The following is a 24,184-nucleotide window of genomic DNA, read 5'->3' as shown; positions in this document are numbered from 1 at the left end:
GAGAATAAATTAATTTTCAATGTTGCTACATGGGCACTATATTTATACTCGGAAGGCCACCATGCAAGTATTTGTGTTTTCTCACAAACTGGATCACTTTCATACTGGCAAGACTCCTGATACAAATACATTATGGATACAAAGGAAAGCAGACTTTGAATGCAAATATTTTGTTTTGCTTTCAAAACAAAATAAAAAATACAAATCCTGGTGCTAGTGGGTTAGGGATGAGTGGGGACTAAAACAAAAGGAGTGTTTTCATAATTTCTGATCAATAGATGTTTGTACAGCACCATGAAGATGAGAGCATGTTAAGTATTATTAATTAATATTCTTTCAAGATATTTATAAGATATTTATAATATTTATGTATTTGTGACAACAAAAATGTTTCAATATAAAAGTGAATTATCCCAGAAAAAATGCCAAGCTTTTGATCTGCTTATACATCACATCACTGCAAGCCTTTTCCTTTCAACCTAGAGTTACATTCAAAAGCAGACAGATATACAGCTGACGTTTCAAACTGAACGACACTACGATAAACTAGGGTTTCTCTAGAAGATAAAATACATCATAAATCGGTGTAACACTTACCTCATTTTAAATATTACTGTCTCCTTTTATCAGGTAACACTATATAACCTCCCCTTACCTCCTTTCTTCCCATATTTTATTTGGTATATTAATTCTGAACAATGATCACAACCAGAATTTTTTTTAATTAAAATCAAATATATGGCTTTAGAGGCTTAGGTTATCTGATAAAAATATTTTAATTAAAAAGATACCAAGTCTTTTGATTCCCTGATGAATTGATAATAATTGAAACGTACAGTGTTAATTTTAATCTGCAGCCAGTTGTTTAAATAAATAATTCTTAGCCTTCTTCAAAGTCAAAAATTAAGAAGTAAAAATAAATCCCTTAAAGGGAAGGGGAATCTCTGGCCCAATGGACTTTTTTATTATAGATTGTCAAAAAATCACCCATTATTAGAAAAAGCTTGTTATATTTACTTATAAAGTTATTTTGTTTTGTTTTTCTAAGGATAAGGAATTACTTGTCTGACTACAGTACCTGAGTTGTTTCTACTTTCATGGCATTCTACAGGAACATTACATCTCTTACAAATATATTTGCTTTACAATATGCTGGCTCCATCATGATCAACTGGGAACCAGATTTGCCTGAAGTGAGGATTCCCCCCAGGCCTTGCCCGGAGTATGCAGGCAACAAGGACATATTTCAAACCAAGAAAGCTATTTGCATGTCCCAAACAGGGTTGTTGTGTAGCAGCTCTGCAATGCCCTGTTAGAACAATATGGTTTAAGGAGAGGGTAGGAAATAACATTCTAACACCTCAAGAAAAAAATCAAGAGCCTACAAAACCAGGAAAGAGAAAGTAAACATTGATTTTTCATTTTTTTTTAATTATTATTATTGATACCGTAAACCACTATCAGAACATTTTTTTCAGGTATTTTTGAGAACTTCTGGGTCAAACTTCTATTTGAAAATATGCTTCAGTACAAGCTTTTTAAGATGGATCAGAAGTTTAGGAGTAGTTAATTATTATTTTGAATTGACACCCAGTGTAACATGATTTTGAAAATTGGGACTGAAACCAAAGTATAGCTTTTGAGTGGCAGCTACCATGTAAGAATTTCTATATAAGAAAAGTTGGAAATGCAAGATACATGTGCATAAGTTACTGAAGCAGTCATTTTTTTCCCCTTTGAGACTGTTCTATTTAATTAGATATTAATTCCAGGTGGGATGTCACCTGGAATTCTTTCATTTAGAATGATTGATTTTTAAGATCTAATCTATTTTTATAAATCACTGTATTGTGATTTTGAATGGAGCATGACTCTATTCAGGACAGTGATTTAATTCTGTTGTGACTATTTTGACCTTAAATATTAAACACGCATGGGATACTCAGTAACAACTACTAAGGAAGGCTCTTCTGAATAAAAAAATTCTAGATTTACTTTTTTACAGAAATTTGAGATGTCTTTATTTTTCCAAATCTGATGATGACTAACCAAAATCAACTAACTACAATCAAAATCAACTAAATTCAAATAAACTGTTATGTTTTCTTTGTTGTTAGGGTTTTTGAGGGTTTTTTTACATAACAGTTTAGGTTAATCTAAACGTGCACTGTCTCCAAACCACTGGTAAAATAAAAAGCTTGGGAACAGGGAGATGCTGTGTGTGCCTTTGAATACTATGTAAGAGTAAAAAAATGCTACTGTGCTTCCCACAGATAAAATAGCACCGACTATGCACGGTAGCAGACCAAGTACACTGAGAGCGTTTGTGCAGATGTCAGGATATGGAGGGTTATTCCCTCCCTTTAATATGCCTTCTGCCTAACGAGCCACCTTATTTAGGCAGCTCAATAAGTGTTGCAGTTTTCAGAAGTGCAGGACACTTTCCACTAGCATTAGTGGGAATTGTTGGCCAGACTTTATCTGAGGGCCAAATAAGATCCTGAGAGTTCAGCTGTAGGCATATACCTCTAATGCTTTTGTTCAGCAGCCTGACCTCGTAAAATTTCTTATTCTATACATAGTTGATTACTGTCACTCTTTCCAGATCTTGCAAATATTCCCAGTGTCAAGATTTTGCCCAATTGTTTTCTTGTGTATCAATTTTCACTTTGCACACATTGTTTTGCTTTGATCCTGTAGTAGGGGAAGGAGTAGTATTAATTTATGCATACTATTTGTTATTTTATATGTTATTTCTGAAAAAGTTTCATAAATTCTAATAAGATTTGCCATTTTTAATATTTCCTGAACATGTCTGTGTGTTTAGGGTATGAGACAGGATGAAACTCAAATTGGTAAATCAATGAAATCAGAAAACAGAATTTAAGAAACAGGTAGTTAACTAATTTAACTCTGACATTAAATTAAAAAATGTTGGTGTCTAAAGTGATGTTGCTATTTTCTCATCATTTAATTGACACTTTTTTCTTCCTTGTATCCACCTGATTGCCACCAGGTAACCATAATAACAGAATTAAGGAGGCATTCTGGACAGGTATTTTAAATCAACATTGATTCTTGGTGAGTAGTATTCCCACTTTAAGGTAAAATGGATTTGTTATCAGCTCCACAAAAACATGTTTGGTTGGTACTTTTTAGTCTTTTTTAGCTCTGTAGTAGGAAAAAATAGAAGAAGATCAGTGTGCAAAGCTCGCCTCCCCCCTTGGTTGATAGCGTGGTTTAGAAACAGGTTTGCTGCAACCAGACATCCAATGGCTTGTCTTTCATCTCGTGTCTGTGCTGTTCGCTCCACAAGACAATGGGAACAGCCAATATGAAGAAATTTGGGCTGCTTAAAAGTTATGTCAGCCTGTGCTTTTCTTGAGTATAGCTTAAAACAACATATTTCTTCTCTCCTCTGTGATTTTTTTTCCCTTTAATGAATTGATCTTTTTATTATCTCCCTTCACAGAAGGGCAACATTTGTTTCTTTATTTTTGTTTTGTTACTACAATAGATAACAGGATATTGCAGTCTTTGTGATGATTTAGAACCAAGGGGTGGGGGGGAGGTGTCTGTCTTTCCTTTTTTTTACGTGCTATTTCTTTACCTCCTTTGCTTTTGGTTTTGCTCATCTTGGATTGACCTGCACATGTGCTGTAGACAGTCTTCTGGCTTGCATGCATACACGCACATGTGGTGCATATACCAACAGGATCCACCACGAGAGTCTGCATGCATCCCTGCAAATAAAACTGCTCTCTCTTTTGAAAATGTGGCTTACTGACATGTCTCACAACAAACAAAAAAACCCGAAAACCAACACAACCTCAAATCCAGCATATCCTGAAAGAGGAATGCTCAAAAGCAATGCTAATGTCTGGGGCAGAGGTCTGTGCTCGTGACTGCTTGTAGCTTCCCATTTCTCTACAGGAGAAATCCTAGTACTGTGTGGGTTAGTCTTTAAGCTTTGAAAAAGACACACACACATTGCAGCAACTGCACCCTGAATACGTGCTTAGTGCATGTTTTGATGATGAATCAATTCATGTTAAGAGCGTTTTTCATTTTCTGATGATAAAGCACAAGCAATCATACAGATCACAGAAGAAAATAGTTCTAAAAATTTACATATTCACCAGTTAAAATGTCAGTGGAATAGTCTTCTAAATAAGTACATTAAATTGTTTACTCTTGATTTTTGAAAATAATTTTATTGTTTTGAAAAAAGAAAATCACAAAATTTCAGAGGAAAATCACATCAATTCCTTTGAGATAACGTCTGTCATTCTGGTTATATGTTGAGCAAAACTATAAACTCATGGAGTTATGTCTGCTTACATATTTAGGTCAGAAATTAGTTTTATTTATGAAATTGACTTTTTTTTAAAGCAGAAATAAAGGAAAAAATTTTAAACATCACAAATATTGCTGCCAAGCTTTGCATTTTATAAGTCTCTCTATCATTCTTTAAATAACTTTATTCCCACATCAGGGAAAAAAGACCCGACTTCTGACTGTGCTTTACTGCTAAAGGTATGAAATTTTTTTTTAAAAGGAAGTGTAGGATCAATTTACTGTTAAATGTATTACAGAAGTGAAATATTAAAACACTGCAATGGTATGTTGGAAGCATTTAATTTTGATAGGCATGATGTATAGCTAGGGAAGTAAGTGTACTCAAATAATTATGCTGTCTTTGAAAGACTAGGCAATTTAAAAGTAGATTATCCAATGAGACCGAAGTACTAGTTGTCAAATTTTCAGGAAGTAATTAAACAAGCAGAGGGTCTCTCTTTTTTACTGGCCGTTTCTGGGTTACATAGGGATTATGAAGAGAGACAAGAAAAATGACAGAGCAGGCTAAACAGCACATCAAACTCCCCTTGAAGAAAGCTTGCTTTTTTTTTTTTCCTTAGCAGCTTTCTGACTTACAAGTAAGCTAGGTAACATTTTGCAATGTTTTGGTGCAGGTATAAAAGAATATGTGCCCTTTGGAAAAGCAACAGACAGCATGGACATCTTTTTTTTTTTTTTTTTTTCATACCTCTCAATGAAATCTGTGTTGCCCCTAAAGACTAGTTCTCTGCTTAGCCGCCTTTTTTTTTTTCTTTTCTTTTCTTTCTTTTTTTTTTTTTTTTTTTAGGGCTTTTGTTTAGAACTCAGCTCTTCTGGTCGGCTGCCATCTGGCACTCTGCCTTTTCTTTCCAAAAGTAGGGCTGCAATTGTTTCTCCAGCTGCTGTCGGTGCTGCCTGAGCCTTCGCACAGCTCCACACCACTCAGGGGGAGCCTCAGTCCTCCTCCAGTGTACACAGCTCGGCTTCGTAATGCGCTGGTTTTTCCAGTTCACACACTGCAACACATAATAGCTGCCTCTGGGTTTCTCAGCAAGATTATGTCAGGTAATGAGCAGATATTTACGCGGGTCTTGGTTTGGCTAAGAAATTTTGGTGTCAGCCCCTTGGAGCAGAGAGCAAGGGTCCAGCACGGGGATGCAGTTATATGATCAAAAAACACCCACTGGCCAGCGGCGACATGGAGGGCAGGGCTGTGTCTTTAACCCCACCTATTTCCACTTGCCTTGCTTAGGGATGGACAAAATTGCTCAATTATTAATGATTTGTAAGCCTAAATACTTCATGGAGAAGCAAGATAACTCCATGCATCCTTTGACTTCTACTCAATTTCTTAAATTTCTTTTAAACACAGAAATTGTGGTTTCTCCTTTAACACACACACATACACACACCAAAAAAAAAAAAAAAAAAGAAAGAAAAAAAAGAAGAAAAGTATTCTAGCCCTTTCAGGTTTTGAAAGGCACTGAGTCTGTCTTCCATTTCCTCAGTGTCTGAGCAACAGTAACACAACCATGTGCAGCTCTTTTTTATTTAGAGTCAATATAATTGCAGTTGATAAGGAACTTGATCCAGCGATTACTAGATGGTATTGTGAGAAGATATCTTTTGGATGAGCCACCTTGGGGAATTTCTGCAGAGAAATCTATGCTTTCTGGATCCTAGGTGGGGTCAGGGTTTATTTGCAGTTATGCTGAATCAAATTCAAGGTACACAGGAAACTTTAGAATCAGAAAGTACACAGTTACAGAATTTAAGTAATATGAACACCAACTGAAAGCAGAATTAAATACCTGAGTCTAAAACTGTGATTCATAGATCTTAAACTTTTAGTGTGCTTAATTCATAGTTGTAGCTTTTCATTCTTGTCCCCATAGTCAGGTTTCAGCAGTCATAAACAAATCACGCAAAATGTAGTGGTTTTGTAAATTCTTCTGTAACCAACCTAGGAATCAACCCTTGAGTATCTAGGTAGTAAGTGCTGTATCAAATCAAGAGGTTTTCTGACTTCAGAAAGCTGAGAAAAAGGCTGATTTATCTGCAGTATGTATTCTAGAGCATGTCTAATAATATAATGTACTCTGAAATTAATTGCAGGAAAAAGAAAGGTTCAGTAGTTCGTTCTTGTCTTTACTTGCATGCCAGGTCCTCTGGTAGTCAGGCTAAAATGGCAAGGTCAAGCTATCCCAGGAAAAAGAATAGCCAACTTCAGTGTAGTTATAATGTTTGAATACTTTGAACTATGGTTTAGTTTTGAATTCTCTAAAAACATAAAGAGCCCTGAACAGTAAGTCCAGCTCAAGGCTGGGCTTTGGCACATAGACACTCATATCAATCTCATATCAATTGTTTTTAAGTGAAATAGAGCTGAAAACTGAGGCTCTTCAGAATATACATTAACTTTAATGGTGTTTATGAATTTGTAACAATGAATTATCTAGCTTTTGGCAGTAATGCAGTACTCCTGCTGTTTTCTTAAAAAAACTCAACAACATCCACACAAAAAAAGAAGCTCTGATTAACAGAGAGTAACTCCATTTCAGCCGTGCCCTGTTTTGTCCAAATGTCATCTCATCACCAGAGTTATATTCCTAAATTTGTATACACAGAGCTGATCTTCAGGGAGGAAAATAAAGCTCAGCATACCATTGTGCACTTTTTTGCGTGCATTGCTCCTTTTCTTTCTCTTCTGGACAGGCATGTAGTGACTTTCTAAAAGCAGCCTAGCCGCTGTTTGCAAGATAGCCAAACTATTAAGCATTGCCTGAATAATGAGATGTACTACTTCTACCACAGGGCTCACAAGCTGTTTGGCAGGGTTGTTAACTCAGGCAAATAGAGACATTCTGCTTCTGCCTATCTATGCTGACTGTACAAACCAGCTCACATCAGTCTGCACCGTCCTCCCAGCTCTTCTTGGTCTAGCACCAGGACAGTTCTTCAGGAGCCCTGGCTCTTTATATGCTCCTTTGGGTAACAGCTCACCATCCATCTCATGACAACACCCACAGAACATAATTCAAAAGTCTGTAAAAGCAGGAATGCAGGAATCTTATACATGAGTGTCCAGCCACGAAAATGGCTTTCATGCTTATTCTAATATTTCCATCCCTCTTTCTCTGTGTACTCCAGTAAAGCAGATGCAAGAGGAGAAATCATCCCAGAAGGTGAGGAAGCAAATCAGATCACTGCAACAGGTTTCTCTGAGAAATGCCCCAGTAAAGGGTCACAGGCAGTAAAAATCCCACTCCTGTCCCTGCAGGAGCCTTTGGGAAACCTCTGGCAGTGTCCTGTGCCCAGATTTGTCGTTGCACTGCCCAACGCAGTAAGCAATATCTGAGACCACTTGGGGGGACTCAAGGTCTGTCTGACTGGACTCTCAGAAAAATAGGAAGGGAACCTAAGTATTGTGAATAGCCAGACTGACAGTATAATTGTCTACAAGTAATTGTTTCTCTCTTGACTTGTTCCTGAGGCATGACTCTCCTGTGAGCAAACTGCTGACCCTGCCATTTTCAGTTGCCCAAAGAGCTAATTCTTCCCCCCTACCAGCCAGCGCTTCTCTTACCTGGTGCTAGGAGTGGTGTGGAAAATTTCCATACTGACAACCAAGCCAGCAAAGGCTCTCTTTACCTTCTTTTTTACCCTCTTATACGATATGCAGGATTTGTCTCTAAGACATAAGGATTTATAGCTGTTTACCTTACCCATTCACTGCTTTAAACTGCAGGACATAGGCTCCTGATTAATGCTGCTGACTACTGAACAGCTGCTGTGCTCTGTTACGATGACTGGAAGTTGCCAACGTGAGCTGTTGGAGCAAAATTTCCTTTTTAAAAAGTCTGTAGCTGCCTGTGCAGCAAATAATCCAACATTTCTATAACAAAACCCTAGAGGTGAACTTGTAAATGAAATGTATGCTTTCACTTTAAAAATGGGAATTTGAGAACCTCAGTAAGAAGATATATTTTTTTTTTTAATTTTGAGGCAATCCCCTTAAATGTTTTCACTTCCACATCGCATGAATGGTTATATATTTTTTAAAAACAAATTACCTTTACTCTTTTTTTATCATCTTTGTATTTCTACATGAAAACTGCATTTTCAAAACAATTTCTGGTAGCTGGAAAATTGAGATAGTAGGACATAATGACTAGAAGATGATAGCTATTTTTCTTAAGACTTTCTGCAGTTAGAGTTGCGATGGCCTGGAGTAAGGTGAGAGGCCATTGCTCTTCTGCAGTTGCACCATCTGATTAGGAATGTGACACTACATAGTGTTGATGACACTAAACAGGCCCTTTTCACCCTCTCCATGCCTGGTAAAGCCAGATATGCACCTGCATATCAAGAATATTATACACTGGTTGTAAAGACACTTATGACTGCATCCATAATATACAGGAGAGGTATCAGAAAAAAATACTACCGATATTTGTTAGGAATATGTATATGTGTGCATCAATTCTGTTTTAGGACAGGTCTGTTAACAGACTGATTTTTTTTCTTAACTGAAACAGCTGAATGGAACTGGTTGTACTGTCTGTGGAGTCACCAGCCTGCTAGTTTTAATGGAAATTATGCTGGAATCAGTGTCGTGGGAGAGGCTGACCTGAGAAGAGGCCAAATGATTGCAAACCGGTTTGGGACAGGTGGGGGAGGGCCCCCTTCACACCCCGGAGAGGGGTACCCCGACGGTCATATTTGAGCAAAGGAGTGTTTGAGAGTGGTTCTGTAGATGGCTGTAACACTGAGATCTGCAGACTGCAGATCATCGGTATATTTTCATGTGGAGAACATTGAGACATTAAATCGAAGCTGTTAATTGCAGTTGTTATCAATTACTGTGGGTGCGGAGGGATTACAGGCAGGAATATGACTGATCTGCAGTCTGAAAGCGTGTGTCCAGAGCATCCTTCGGCATCGTGCATCCTCTCAAGCTGCCGAGCGAGAGTAATTCTTCAAAAAAGAGTGGTGTGAATAACTTCACAGTTCCAGTGAAAGAGTTTGGTCGTATGCATTTTCTTCTGCGTTTGGAAAATTATTGGGCGCGATTACAAATGCAGGGAGAAAAACTTGTGGGTTTGTCTGAGAGACGCTGAAAAGCCTTCCCTCGGGGAATCGTTTTCAGCCCTTTGTCGTATTAGCTCAGAGTTAGAAGGCTCTGGATTTTGCCACAAATAATTAAGATACAACTGATTTCGGGGACCTCGTTTGATCCTTTGGTTTCTGTGCAGAGAAACATGAGTACGAATGCACTGGCCAATACACTTAGTTTAAAAAGAAAACCCAAAAAGCTCTGCCAAAGCTTTTTGTTTTTTTTTTTTTTTTTCCTCTTTTCCCCAGCTAAAAGGCCATGTTCTTTCTTTTGCTAGTCCCGCTGTCCTCCTCGAGCAGCACAGGTTATTTGCAGATGGGGGGGGGAGGCGGGAAAAGGTGTTTCCTTTCATCGGCTTTTATTTGCACGTTTGCAGCCGGGTTGCAGGTTCCCCGCCGCTCCCTGCCCCCGCCTCCCGCTGCACCCCCTCACGTAAAGAAGAAGCCCCTGGGGAAGGTTTTCGTGCCTCTCAGCCTTTCCCCCTGTCTCCCGGACTCCTCCTAATACTTTTTTTTTTTTTTTTTTTTCCTTCTTTGGGGGCGGCTGGGCTGGAGCTGAAGGCGAGGGTAGGTGCCCCGCCGCGGGCTGGGGCAGGCTCCGAGCGCCCCGGCCGCCCTCCCCGGCGGCACCGCCTACACAAAGGGCTCGCTTTTGCTTTGCAATGAGTTCGCTCAGATTTATTTACTTTTGCTCTTTCTGCCGTCCCTACACGTATGTAGTGTTTGTAGCTCCTGTCAGCTTTGGGATTGGGTTGGGGGTTTTGTGGTGGTTTTTTTTCTTCTCCCTCTCCCCAGGTTGTTTATTTGTGTTTCTGTGGAGGCGGTTCTAAGTCAGATGCCGGTGCCGGGGAGGGCCCCGTCCAGCCCGACTCGGCGCAGAGCCGGCTCCCCGCCGCGGCGGGCGGGTGGCGGAGCGGGCTGTCATGAGCCGTCGGGACGGGTGAGGGCTCCGGCCGGCGCAACCCCCGCCTGGGCATGGCTGGGGGCTCCCCGCGGCTCTGGGAGTGCCCGAGGAGCCCCAGTTGGGTGGGCGGCTTCTTCCCGGCACGTTGGAGGGGGCATGCCGAGCCCAGCCCCAGCAAATCCCTTAAAAAAACAAAAAAACCCAAAAAAAAACCAACAAAAAAAACCCAAAACCAAACCCAAACAAAAAACCACACCGAACCCACCAGGGTTTTCTAGGAGAAGAAGGATTTCCCCATGACGGAGGGGCTGAGGCGAAGTGGGGTGACCCGAAGCGGCGGGGACCATGCTTGGCACCGGCGGGTCCCGCGGGGCTTTCCCGGAGCGCCTTATATGGCGGGGGGCGGGGGGGGGCGCCCCGGGCACGGCTCTGAACCGCGGGGGAGCTGCTGCGTGTTACACGCACGCGTGTGTCGTTCTAGGTGACAGAGGCAGCGGCTACCGCAGGAGACGGGGGATCTCTGAGGGGAGCCCGTCCCGCCAGAAGGGAGAGTAATGGCATCCCTCCCGGCCGCGGAAGGTAAACTTAATCTGGCCGCTGTGGGTTGGGGGCTGGTTGGTTTGTGGTGGTGGTTTGAGCTTTTTGGTTTGAGTTTCTCGTGGGGTTTATTTTGTTGGTTTATCCCATTTATTCGTTTCTTCTTCTTTTACTTCTCCCCCCCCCCCCTTCTCTTTTTCCTTCCTCTCGGCGTTTACTGAATGGCACGGACCTGCCGGGGGAGAGGGGGCTCTGGCCCCGCGCTGGGTGGCGGGGGAGCAGCGCGGGGACGTGGCGCCCGCCCGGCGCCCCCTCCTCCCCCCGGCGCCCCCCGCCCCTCGCTCCTGCCGCGCAGCTTCGCCCCCAGCGCCGCGGCCTCCGAGCGGTATCAACGGGCGGCGGCGACGCGGCGGGAGAGGGCACTTCTACCCCGGAGCTCCTCCCGTTTCTTCCGTGAAGAAATGGAGGGTCTGGGGGCGCTGGGAGTAAAGCCGAGGGTCTGTCTATGTTGCGTTAAAACGGGGGAAAAAAGAGAAACCTCTCGGAGCGGCCACCTGCTCCTCCCGCGGCTCCCCCCACGCCGGAGCTTTTATGGTCCATACACAGTACAACAGGAGCGGCCGGTCACCGGCTCAGCAAAGGAGGCGTTAGAGGCAGCAGCGCTCGGGCACCGCGGGCCGAAAGCCCGGCCGCCCCCGGCGGGCGCGGGCCGCGGTGGTTCCGCAGGTGGCTGAGCCGCGCCTCGCCCCGCCGGCTGGGCACCACCGGCCGCCTGGGGGGCGGCAGCCGCCGGGCGCAGGGCTCCGCGCCGTACTAACGGGCATTCACCGAGAGAGTTACTGCCAAATGAATGCCGGGATTCAGGCTTCCATTTAATGCCGGATAAACATCTCAGTAACCATGAAAGCAGGCCAATAACTTTATAGAGGAAAGAAAAATATTTAAAGTCGGTAACCTCTCCAGTAGCTGAAAATTACCTTCTGACAGCAAACGGGATTTTTCCCTCCTCGTCGAATCAAAGAAACTTCTATACTTACACTTCACCCTGAAAGGTCTACTATTTTAAAAGTAACGACACCCCGCAGGACAATTTTTCAGCTTTAGAAGTACCTTTTGAACCCAACCAAGCCGAAGCGTTGCCTGCGGGCAGCCCTGCAGGCTCAGAGCCGCCGAGAGCGGAGCATCCGCAGGGTGTGCTAGGACTGTCGCCTACCCGGGGGGGCGCAGAAGTGTCACCCTCCACTGCGGGTCCTGAAGCTTTTCCTACAAGGTTTTCTTTTTGATCTGCTTGCTGTCAAACGAAGTAATTGCCGAAAGGAATTACCCGCTCTGGCGCTGTGCCTTCAGGTAGCAGAGGCTTTACAGCTGTAAACTTCGCATTTTCTGAGCGTCTCCGGCTCATCTCCCACCCCCCCACCCCCACCCCCAAGCAGCACCGCATCTCCCGAGGGCTTTACAATTCGAATCTGGTTCGGTGTTAATCGCGAAGGGGTGGATTATGTCGCCGTCTCTGCCCATTTAAAATGAATCGACTGGTTCTAGTGACTTGGCGGCTGTGGGTGGAGGCCGAGCGGGGTTTTCGCAGCGCGGCAGCGCTGCCCCCCCGCCGCCCCCGGGCCGCCCCTCACCGGGGTCCCTGCTCGGAAAGGCAGATGCGGCGTCGATGACCGCCGCTGCCGCTGGCTTCGCGAGGGCTGCCGCCTTTTGCCGTTGAAAATCCACTTCGGCAATTTCCCCAGGTGGGTCCCTGTATATTAATATTCTCTTTAATGTTAACGTTACTTAAACTCAAAGAAAGAAAGAAACAAACACAAAAAACAACCCCCCAAAAAGGCGCTTGCGACTTTGAATTTTTACCTCTTCTCAGACATGGTTCTAAGCTCTTAATTTTATCCGTGTGAACGAAAGCCGTAAAGATTGAGGTATGGATTCATAAAGGTAGGTACATAAGTGAACATGCAGCTATATGTGAGTGTGTGCTTATATATATAAGCAGTTTTCTCACTTGTTCATAGCACTTCCCTTGAAAAAGAAAAGAGGCTGAAACGGCTAGCCCTCCTCAGATTAAAATCTGCCTGTTATTTTTAAGTGTTTAAATCCTTTCATCAGGATTACGGTTTTATTCCAAATGATGAAGTATAGGGATCTCGCTTGTTGCAGGAAAAAAAAAACAACCCAAACCAAACGAACCAACCTCAAAATATTTTCTCCACCTTCCCACCGCCAAAACAACGAAACCCCTGAGCATCCGAGCATTTTGGGGTTTTCTTTTGCTTTCGTTAGTCAACGCTGAGATTTAACAAACGGTTACAGGTTGGAAAACACATTTGAAAACAGTAGGGTCACGTTACGACAAAGGTCTGGCCAGCATTAATCCAGTGTTTGGAAAACAGTTGACAGTTGTGAGGGTTTCCCCCCTCCCATCCCTCTCCTTCCTTTCCTTTAAAAAAAAACCCCAACCTTTCCACAGGGAATCACAAACCCTGTCTCAGTTGCTCTAGGTGGAGTCCCCTCTCCATTTCCACTTGCAACCAGCACGAAGGGGTAAATTAGAAGATCATTTAATTATTTTCATTCTAATCTCTTTAATCCCCCTTATACTAGGAGCAAATGATGATAATGGGATCCACATGGAAAAGACCCCCGGGAGGGCGGGTTAGGGCAGGGGGATCTTCCCAGCCCTACGCCCTGGCAGGTGGAGACCGGGTGGGGCGGAGCAGGGCTCGGCTCGGCTCTAAAATAAATAACGCGTTGGAGTAAGGCTCCTTCATCCCTGGGCAGCTTATTTTATTTTATGCTTTTTTTTTTTTTTTTTTTTTTCCTCCCCTCCAAGTGACGCGGCTGTAAAGTGACCCAGTTGTCGCCCTGTAGTAACAGGGGACCCTCCTGAAACAGGGAGGCGGGGCGGGAGATAAGACCCCGCTGACCCCGCTCTCCCCGCTTCCCCCGCTCTCTCCATCGCCTCCTCGGAGCCTCAGCAAGGACGAGCTGATTAATTTTCTGCGTTCGCTTCGGTGATCCCCGCGGGCACCCGCGCAGGTCCCCCGGCTGCAGGGGCTCCGCTCGAGCCCCGGCCGGGGAGGTGGAGAGGAGGAGGAAGGGCAGCTTATCAGCGGTATCAGTAATAACCGCTGCCGTAGTAATACTGCCGTCTGAGGTTGCAGGAATAGAGCCAACAGCAGCATCACCGGGCGCTTGGCTTTCTTTGGATGTTTGCAGATCTGTACAAACACGGAACTTGCCGCTTTTTATAAACACATTGCAGGACGCAGTCAATCAATCATACTGGCAAGCAAGCAGACCAGGAGCCTAGGATATATGGAAGGTATAAATATACGCATATAAACCCTGTCAACTTTGTAGTATTTACACTTTTTAATTTTTTTTTTCCTGTAAGCCGTTCTAAGAGAAACTATCTAGAAAGATCCCAATAAAGCTAGGAAATCACAGTGAAAAAGTAGGAGGTGTTGTTAGAAAGTTATGTATTACATTGTATGTTTTAATACCAGCAAGGGAAATGTTAGAAAAGAGATGGAGAAAATAAGTGTTTAAGCAAGTTGGAGACTTAAAAAAAAAAATAATAAAAATCCTATTATACCTATGGTAAGGGACACAATTTCAAGAGTATGTGGCTGAAAAATGTGAAACCTGGTGATTTTAAAATACGAGGCAATAGATATATCTGGAAAAGACATGAGTTTACCAGATTTTCTAGTCAGCAAAGTATTCTTCATGTTGCAGTCATTTCTAGTCTTACTTTAATTTGAAACATATTTGTATCCAGGGATAGGTCCCTGCAAATGCACCTCTGCGCTTTTTTTTTTTTTTCTCCTTTTTTTTTTTTTTTTTATGATCTTTTGATAATAAGAGCTCTGCACGGCATGGAGTTTGTGCCCTCTCTGACACAGAGTCTTTTGCTTGCAGGAGGACATGTGTGAAGAAGGAATCCATAGCACAAAGAGCATAACAGATCTGTAGCATCCTAGTAATGCAGAAAGAATAGTTACATGCCAAGGTAGGAGAAAATCAAGGTCTGGGATTTAAAAGAGGGGCATATTTTGGGCTGGTGTAAATTAGGAATTTCACTGAAACAGAGAGGTGGCTGATACTGCAGAAATGGTGTGTGGTTGTTCTTATGTTGCCATAGTCTGAAACTGTGGCCCTTTCTTCTGGATAGTGAGCATCAAGGAAAGCCCTGGGCTGCTGTGGCCTGGTGGGAGAATGATGCTCAAGAGAGCAGAAGCTGTGCTTTGACAGGAGTATCAAGGGAAGCTTTTCCCAGCTGGCAAAACCTGCCAAACATGTTTGTAGAACTGGGGACCAGAGTGTTGGTTTTGCTCAGGAAAGACCTTGTGACTGCCTTGCTGCTATAGAGCCATTTTCAAGCATATTTTTCTTTTGTGGCAGTTACTGCATTTGTTGTAATAAAGTTTTCTTTTTGAGAACAAACTTGATATTAAACTCACCTTCATTTCATCGTCATCTGTTAAAACAAATCTTAGAAGGAGCCCGAACCAAATACTACTCATGTCAAGAGAGTGGTTTGTGGTGCTGCCCTTCCAAGCTGGCTGGGTCTTGCAGACATAAATAGGAAAGTTGGTGTCATTGGTTTCTCAGAAATTTGAAAGTATGTGTTTAAAAGGTGTGTATCATCAGCATAATAGGGATTGGGTTATTCATCTGCTTACACATAAAACCCCCTCTGTAAGGACTTGTGTTTAAAACAGATTGAATCACTTGATTGCTTAAAGGCCATTTTCATTTTTGTATAACAATTTATACTTATCACCATGTGAGAGCTTCATCAGTCAAAGCTTTATTCTTGTGAACCTGATATATGATTTTCCATAGCGACGTATTATGGAGTCCTTTCACAGAAACTTGTCTTGAGCTAAGGTAGATAAGACTGACATAGTTGGGGATAAAATTATTAATTGACAATTTTCAGTTAAAATAGTACATGAAATAAAAATTAATAATAACTAATAAAAATAACTAAAAATTTTCTGTAAATATTTGATAACTTTGATGTAAGTGATATTTTTGTAAGCACAGTAACACCAGTTCCACATTCTAACTTTCTGGGGTAGTAATTGTAAGGTGACTCTCTTCTCCTCTCAGATACCTGTGGATCAGTTTGGGCTCACACAAAGTTTACAATCTTTATGCACAAAAATTCCACAGGAATGGTATTTTAATGTTACAGAAAAACTGTGAAAGCTCACACATTTTTTTTTTTTTTATATACTCAAAGATTCACAGTCTCCCCCCCTCCCCAAGTATAATTGATTGTTAAGAATGATATAAACAAGGTCTTTTGGAAATGAAGAAAGTGAAAAAGGAGGAAAGGGGGAGAGAATAATATAATACACATACCTGGCAGTGTAAAAACCCCACCCAGCCAGCCAGCCTGGTTTTCTTCAGCCTTTGAGCATACCTTCTAAACGTTGTGATATGGCAAGTGTCAAATCTCTTTCTGAAAGATCTTACCTCTGAAGACAACGCTACTGACTCACCAGACTCTGAGAAGTGCCAGCCAGAGCTGACAGGTTGCTATTCATTGGCATATGAACAAATACATTCTCCTTCGCTACGTTATTTGGTATACCTGCACACTGAGATTTGGCTACAAAGGGGGTGAAACCAAAATGGCACTTTAATCACCACTTAAGCAAATCAGATTATAGTTTACTAAAACTGAGACACCTTTTCTTTTAGACCAATATTCTGCTATGCCTGTACAGGTGGGACTCTGCTATTTATTTTACAGACCTCCTATGCATCATGGGCATTGAATTTCATTATTTCTCTTTTCTCTGAGGTTAAATGCTTTTTGACTACAGCATTGCTTATGTTAAGTACCAGTATTACTTGCACTACTTGTAGTAATCAGAAAGCCTCCAGAGAGTCAACCTGCTTTTGTTTCTCTGCTTTACTGAGAATAGGTTATCCAAAAAGATTTGAGAATATTGCGATGTTGCAGTCGGTAACACAGTGACATTTATCGGCTTAAACAGTGTGCTGAAACCATGGGTCTGTCAGAAGGTCAGGGATTAAAGATACTTCTAAGCCTTTGCTTCTTTCAAACCATAGTGACATCTTGACTCTACTCTGTGAGTTACTGATTGGCTTTTGACAGTTGTGAGGCTGGAATTTCACTAGGGTGTATCTTGGAAGTTGTGTGGTAGAGGTTAATGTTGATAAGGCTCTGCAACTGTTACCTCACAGTCGATGCATAATTATGCTTAGTTCAAGCATGTAGTGAACAACTTCTATAATAGACTAAAGACCACTAATTGGCATTGGTGGAATTAATTTGAGGATGATTTTGGAATAATTATGAGGTTGAAGTTATTGACATAAAGCTGTTTGATTGGCAACATAGGCTTCCTTTTCTGTTTTATTGTTGTTGTTGTTTTGTATAATAGAACAATGTACTTAAAAAATGTTGACTCTCACTGAGAGTACATCTTAACTGCTAACTTCTTGTTTCTGTTACTTAACCAGTGTTAAGAAATTGCAGAGAACATTTTATGTTTTAAAGATAACAAGACTATGCACCACCCATTTACTAATTTGAGGGGAAGAGCAGAGTAGGCTGCAAAGGGAGGCTGCTCAGCCTCACTGGGGACAGCTGTGGAGAGGAGCAGACTTGTCAGAAGGGAGGCTGTTCTGTTACCACAGGAAAGAGGGAGGATGACGTATGAATATGGCTGGGACCAGGTATCCTCTTACAGAAACCACCAATCTCACCTCTCAAAACTTCTGTCTTAATCTGCATTAAAACTAACAAGATACTAGTTTTAATGAAGCCTTTAATGAAAAGAAAATAACTTCCTTTAGCTTTCCTCCCTTTTTACTAATTTCTGTTTTCAGACCCAGGTCATAAATCTTGATTTATGTTTAACAATTTAACTTAATATTACTAAATATTACTCAGTTACAGGAATTTCCAATGCATTTCAGGGTCTTTGTGATTATAAATACAATCTATTTTATATAGGAAGTCAGCACAATGTCTATCTATGTACCATTTAAATCTTCAAATTAGCCCTTTAAGTGCTGTGATTTTCAGTATATGTTATGCAGCACAATGTACATTGTGAACACTTAATACCAATAAAAGGAAATAGTAATATATTTATACATTTATTTTTAAAAAGCTGAAAAAAAGTTTTAGTAAAAGCTGAGTACTAATCATGTCACTTCTGTATTTTATTACACATCTAAACCATATATATAGGGAAAAAAGATTCAAGTGTTTCTTTATCGTATTTTTACTGTTATAGATAAATGTTGTATATCTACTGTAAATTTTGCTGCTAAGCCAGAAAAAAACCCCACGCCCAAGAAAACCAGCTTTTGCTAGTACGAAGCAGAAATGGTACTGTCAGACATAGACAGCATGGAACAGTAAAATATTTGTTGATATAAATTCCTAAGTGGAATTTAGAAATAATATAAATGTTATATATATAACTAACTAATTAAATAAGTTATATGTAATATGAAATGAATAATGAAAAAATGCAGGATCTTGACAGTCACTAAGAAGCACACTGAGAGATGCGCTTCCGTAGCACTTCTAAAGCAGTTCTGTGTTTTCCTTGCTTGTTCTGTCACACAGGTGATCAATGCTGCAGAAGGCAAGTAAGCTTAAGAAGTTCTGCAGTTACAAAAAATATATTTTGATTCAGTTGCATTACATGTAATATGAGAATTAGTCTGAATTCTGGATATGGAGATGGAAGCAGCAGTTGTGAAAATGCTTTTTTAAAAAGGTAAGAAATGGCAAAGATAAAAGTCATGCTAGGAACACCTGTGGCACCATGCTCCATAGGAGTATGTTCTGCCTGGTGTAGCAGAGCAGTACCAAGTCTTTTTCATCATCTACATCTCTGTGAAGCCTCACAGGAGCTTTGGCCTGCTGACTTAGTGGGTAGGACTCACGTGCCCCTTGCACATCCTTGGATACAGGGCTATGTGACTGCAGAAAGACTTGTGCAGCACAGGCAGATGTATGTTTTCTTAGAAGGGGAAGGCTGCTTTTGAAATTAAATCTCCTTTCCTGTTCTTGTTTATTTCATGTGGAAGGAGAGCACAATGCTCAAACTGTGGCCCAGCAGATTAAATTTCACCAAGGAAAGTGAAAAAGGCAAATTATAAATAATTCTAAATATCTACCAGACATTTCAAAAGAATTGCAGATTTTCTTATGTTATGGTTACATACAACTAGTATTGCGAACTTGCTAAGTTTTGGGTATTGGTATCATGCGCACACAGCTGTGCTTGCCTGGAGTCCACCAGAGCATTCCTTGCCACTTGGCAGCCTGTTTGCATGCGTAGGGCTCAGAGGATGAGATCCCTCTAATGGAATACAGCCAGAAATGAGGCAGGTTGCATAGATGGTCTTCGTCCAGAAAAACTTACCAGAATGAGCTTTGATCATCCCTGCCGCCTTTAAAGAATTTCTTGTTTGCATGGATTATAGGATTTTCCAAATGGTTAAATATAAAGACTATGCCTGCTCTGAAAACTTAAGTTTATACTGGTATCCACTGTCAAAACCAGACTATTGAAATAACAAATGAGGTTCACTTCCTCAGAATGTGTAAATGTCCCAACTTAAGAGTTAAACTTTCAACAGCTGAAAGACAATACCACTGACATGTACCTGGCACTAGTTACTCAGGTTTATTTTTTCCTGGAAAGCTGTTTTGGGCGACAGAGTGGCGTCCGGGTTTCCCAGGTTGTTGTGCTGACAAACTGCAGTGGTGGTAAAGGCAGGGAGTCTGACAAAATCTCATTAATCATTTTAAATTAAATCCAACATTCCTCTCCAACACTGCCAAGAAAAAAGCTAACTTTTACAAATGAATACCCTCTCTGAGAAGAACTGGTATCCTGACCGTGCTGCTTTCACATAAATATGCTTGACTTCCGTTACACACACATACTCAGTAAGCGGTATTTTTAAGCTTAAAAAATAATGCATTTGTTGGATTGCTAGAAATCTGAAAAGTGCTTTTTGCTCATTCTCTGTATTAGGTGCTATGAGTGAATTACATAACTAAAAATCAGAACCTCTTCAGTCTTTCAATGAATCATAGGTTTTTGCTTTTTTAATATAGAGCAAATACAGAAAGTTCCTTTTTAATGCAAAAAAAATCACATAGGGAATGCAAATATTCTGTGTAAACGTTTTCTAATCCATCTCTTCTTTAAGCTTTTTTTATATGAATATGAAAGGAAAATGCAAATTTATTAACATCATTGTCAGCAAAAGCACTGAAGTGATGAAGGAGCAACATGATCTCTCTGAAGCTTTTCACATACACATTAATATCTGTAACTAATCCTAACTATCTGGTTATGATTTAATTACACACATTGTATGGTAAATCTTAACTTTTAACGTCTGATAAATAATATTAAGACAATCACATAAAATTTTATCTTACTAAAATCACTATTATAGGTAGATTATATAAGTTTGTATATTATTTCTCTTTAAGGCAAAATGAAACCATAATGTGCCTATGGGAGACACAGGAAATCCTTTAAGTCTGTTCTTTGTCCATTTTAATAGTGCTTTTGAGATTAGAGTGGTAGATTTTACAATGGCAGAGAACAAGTCATCAGCCTTAATGTTTATTAGTTTTGATACTTACATGAAATATGTGAAAAGAAAAGAAAACCCAATTCAATATATTGCAAGTAAATCTGACTTTTCTAAATACTTACTGTTGTTATTTTGACATTTTAACATGATCAAGTAGGTATTCCTCAATTTTGCTTAAACACTTAAAATAATTTAGTACTTGTTTTCTAAAAATAGAACTATAAAAAAAAATCAGATTGCACAATGACAACCTTACACAGAGAGAAAAAAACAACTATTACCACTTGAAAAAAGAGCAATTCCTGTTGATAAATTTGTTTATATAAAGAACATTATTAAACTGCAGTATACTGAAGAGGAAACAGTAATGTTTATTTGCCTAGCTAGACAGTTTATTTTCCTAAAACTGTATTTTGAAACTGTTTATAATTTTTCTTTTTCCATTGAGGGTGAGTGGGAGGGAAAGGTTGAAGAAATTCAGGGTTTTTTTCCCTGAATGCGAATTTCTTGCCCACATCAAAATTGACAAACATCTCTAACTTACAATTGTTTGGGCTTTCATATGTTGAAGGACCCTTGATTTATTTTAAAAAGCCGAAGCTATATAAATCTGTTGTTTAGAGTATGAATGGAAAGTATTCAAGACAGAAGTAGAGTTTTGAGAAAATGTAGATTATCAGACACTGTCTATAACTAGACCACCTGAATATGTAATACATGCCATATTCCTTGAACAAATGCAGCGAGTCTCAGACTTCAATACAGGCAAAAATGAGCTGTATTGTGTGACCCTTTACATGGACACAGGTATACTCATTTCCTCTTCATGAACAAAAAACAATTGTCCTTCTGTCACATCTGTGCATGCTAAAGTTAGCAAAATTTCAGAAATGGCCATTCTGAATACCGCTTGAGTGTCTTTTAGGACCAGAATAACTAGTGTTTGCAGGGGGATGGGCTGCAGGCTCATTTTTTCCTTCAGCACTACGTACAGCCGGTGTGAAGGCAACATTACATAGCCAAAGTTCCAAGGACAGGCAGTGGTGGAATCACTGTAGCTCAGGAATCACTTTGCAGTTATGAGGATGATCATGCTCATAACTTAGAGGTTTGGGATCCTCTAAGTCTCCTGAAGTGCTTCATCAAGTAACTACGCCCACATCATATCATTAATGATGCCTGGATCAATCACTGTTTTCTTTTAAAGTACATGGAGACACCAATAGTGCACTGAAGAAGACACTGTCCAGCACTTCGTTTTTTGAGGGCTTTTAGTGGATGACTGAGAGAATTCAAACTTTACCTTCCACACTTTGTTACTGTTACTTTGCATTGTTACACCTACTTAAGACTTTTTTTTTTTTTTTCTTTCATGACAGAAATTTGCCTAACTTTATGAAAAGTCTAGACTCTTAAACCACAAAAAATTACTTCTCTGCCACTCTGGAGAAATACTTCAAAAGAAGAAAGGACAGAAGAAACGTCTATTGTAATTTTTTTGTTTCTTGGTTGCCTCTAATAGAATTCACACTTGGCATGTTGTGTTTGCTGTTTTCTGTTCCAGTCTGCATTAGTAATATAATGTAGAGCGTGACCTGGTGCTAACCATCTAACATTGTTCAAAATCCTATTGTAAAGATCAGATGCTGTTATCTGCATGTGATTAGGAGTATTTTTTTTTCTTTTTCCCCCAGACTTGCGTCTTACGGAAACTTTAACCATACCATCCTGTTTCTGATTTATCTGCTTGGATGTTACACTGGCCTTGAAGCTTTCTAAACCTTGTTAATAGACGTACTCATCTGTTCCAGAAAGAAAGATTCTGTCTGCCCGGAGGCTTTGTTCTGTATCTCTTTGAGGATGGGAACTAAGCATAACTCGAAATTAAGAGAAATGCAGATTAACAATTCATACTCTTGAATCAGTGCAAAATCAAAACCAGCATCACTAATGTCAACATAAGTACAAGTCAGAAGAGAATCAGACCTCACTCTGCATTTGTGGTTTGAGAAGAAAACATCTCCTGATAAATCAGTTGTAATTAAAATCACTGAATTCTTCTTTTTACATGTGTAACTTTTGAGAAGTGTTTTGTGGAAAGCCATATTCTGCAGTCTTCATATAAGATCGCTTTAAGGAGCACAGAGACACATCCTTTATTGTTGGTTTTACAGATTATATTAAATGTTTTTCAACTTTTTTTTTATTTTAATACAGGACCAGATATGTGTGCCTTAAAGTTCCCCAGCGTTCTGTATACTCTTTATTTGCATTTCAGATTAGTTGACCACTGTGGAATGCATCCTTGGGCTTTCTGAAATCCATGAAATGACACAGGGTGATGAGAAGTTATCCTGAGAGAAGGGGGTGATATTGCAAAACCTGTCTGGAAGATAGCAGCAATACTGCTGGTTCCTGGCTTTGGTTGTGTATGCTACACAAATACAAATGGCATTTATGCTTGATTAAAGGTAATGTAATCAAACCCACAACTTTTTCTGGGTGCATTTTTGCATATGAACCAGGGCTATAAACAAAATGTACTAAACCCTTGAAATAGGAGCAGTAGCTACATTTCTTTTTCTCCCTGTCATTTATGTAGCCCTTATGTGGACTATCACTGTCATCACTCTTCTCATATCCAAGACAAATGTAACACCCTCTAGGTGCCAAACAGAAAGCAGCACTGTGGTCAAAGTGCATGCCTGTGTGGAGTATGACCTGCATTCAATTCCTGGCTATGCCACAGGCTTCCTACATTAAAAATCAGAATAATTTGTAAAACAGAACACCTTCCTACCTCACCTCATGGTGTGGTAGGGAAAAATGACACATTTACTTGTTACCATGATAAATCCAGATGATAGCAACAGCTGAATAATATGTAAACAAACATAATCAGGAACAGCTCTGATTTCCACTACGTGTTACATCAATTTCAGAAAAGCACTGCTCCACGAGTTATTTGAACAAAAACCTGCAAATTCTCATTCAATTTTTGCACATGCATGGTAGCTGCACTGCTAATATTCTACATACTGAAGAAAATTTGTCAGACACAACCTTACTACAACCATTTTTAGAAGTATTTTTGTAAATCCAGACCTATTTAAAACCTAACTACAATGACAGATTTAGAAAGAGTAATTCAGTCTCTGTGTCTGAAATAGCTCTCCAGTCCTGCACAGTCACTGCTCTAATCTTGCACAGTCAGTTTTTACCAGCTTTAGCAATGAGTCATCTGGCACATATTTCCGTAGGCATTTCCATCATTGACACTTCAGACTGAGGGAAGCAGTTGAAAGCAGCAGCAAGTTAGCTGCCCCTGCCACTTTCCCTGTTGAGATTTTTTCCTTGCTTACCATGCTGAATAGATGATTGTAGTTGTCCTACATCTCCAGTAACTGGTGTCTGCAATATAGGTCAGCTCTATCTATGCAAACTGCACGACTTCCCTAGGCTATCCCTGCATAACATCAGGGTTCACCTAAAACAGTAGTTGTAATCTTCTTTCAGATTGAGTGAATAGCAGATTGGCAACTTGCTAATTCAAGTTAATCAATATAACATTAAATAACAGCTTAGATATTTTACAAGTCTTCTGTCATCTCCTAGAATAAACTTCACTGCAGTATTCAGACCAGTGTTTCTCTAACTTAAGTAGCT

At 40.5% G+C, this 24,184-nt stretch overlaps 1 long non-coding RNA gene across 1 annotated transcript; it reads left to right on the top strand.

The window, feature by feature from the left end:
- The first annotated feature begins 234 nt into the window (after positions 1–234).
- On the top strand, positions 235–24,146 carry LOC308057113. Its single transcript, XR_013925140.1, has 3 exons — positions 235–10,936; positions 14,819–14,909; positions 18,522–24,146. It is a non-coding gene; the product is annotated as an uncharacterized lncRNA (long non-coding RNA).
- Positions 24,147–24,184: the final 38 nt, after the last annotated feature.

Source organism: Falco punctatus (genome assembly GCF_963210335.1).
Source record: "Falco punctatus genome assembly, chromosome: 1".
Classification (NCBI taxonomy): domain Eukaryota; kingdom Metazoa; phylum Chordata; class Aves; order Falconiformes; family Falconidae; genus Falco; species Falco punctatus.
The sequence above is the reverse complement of the archived record's forward strand: the minus strand, read 5'-3'. Positions and strand labels throughout refer to the sequence as shown.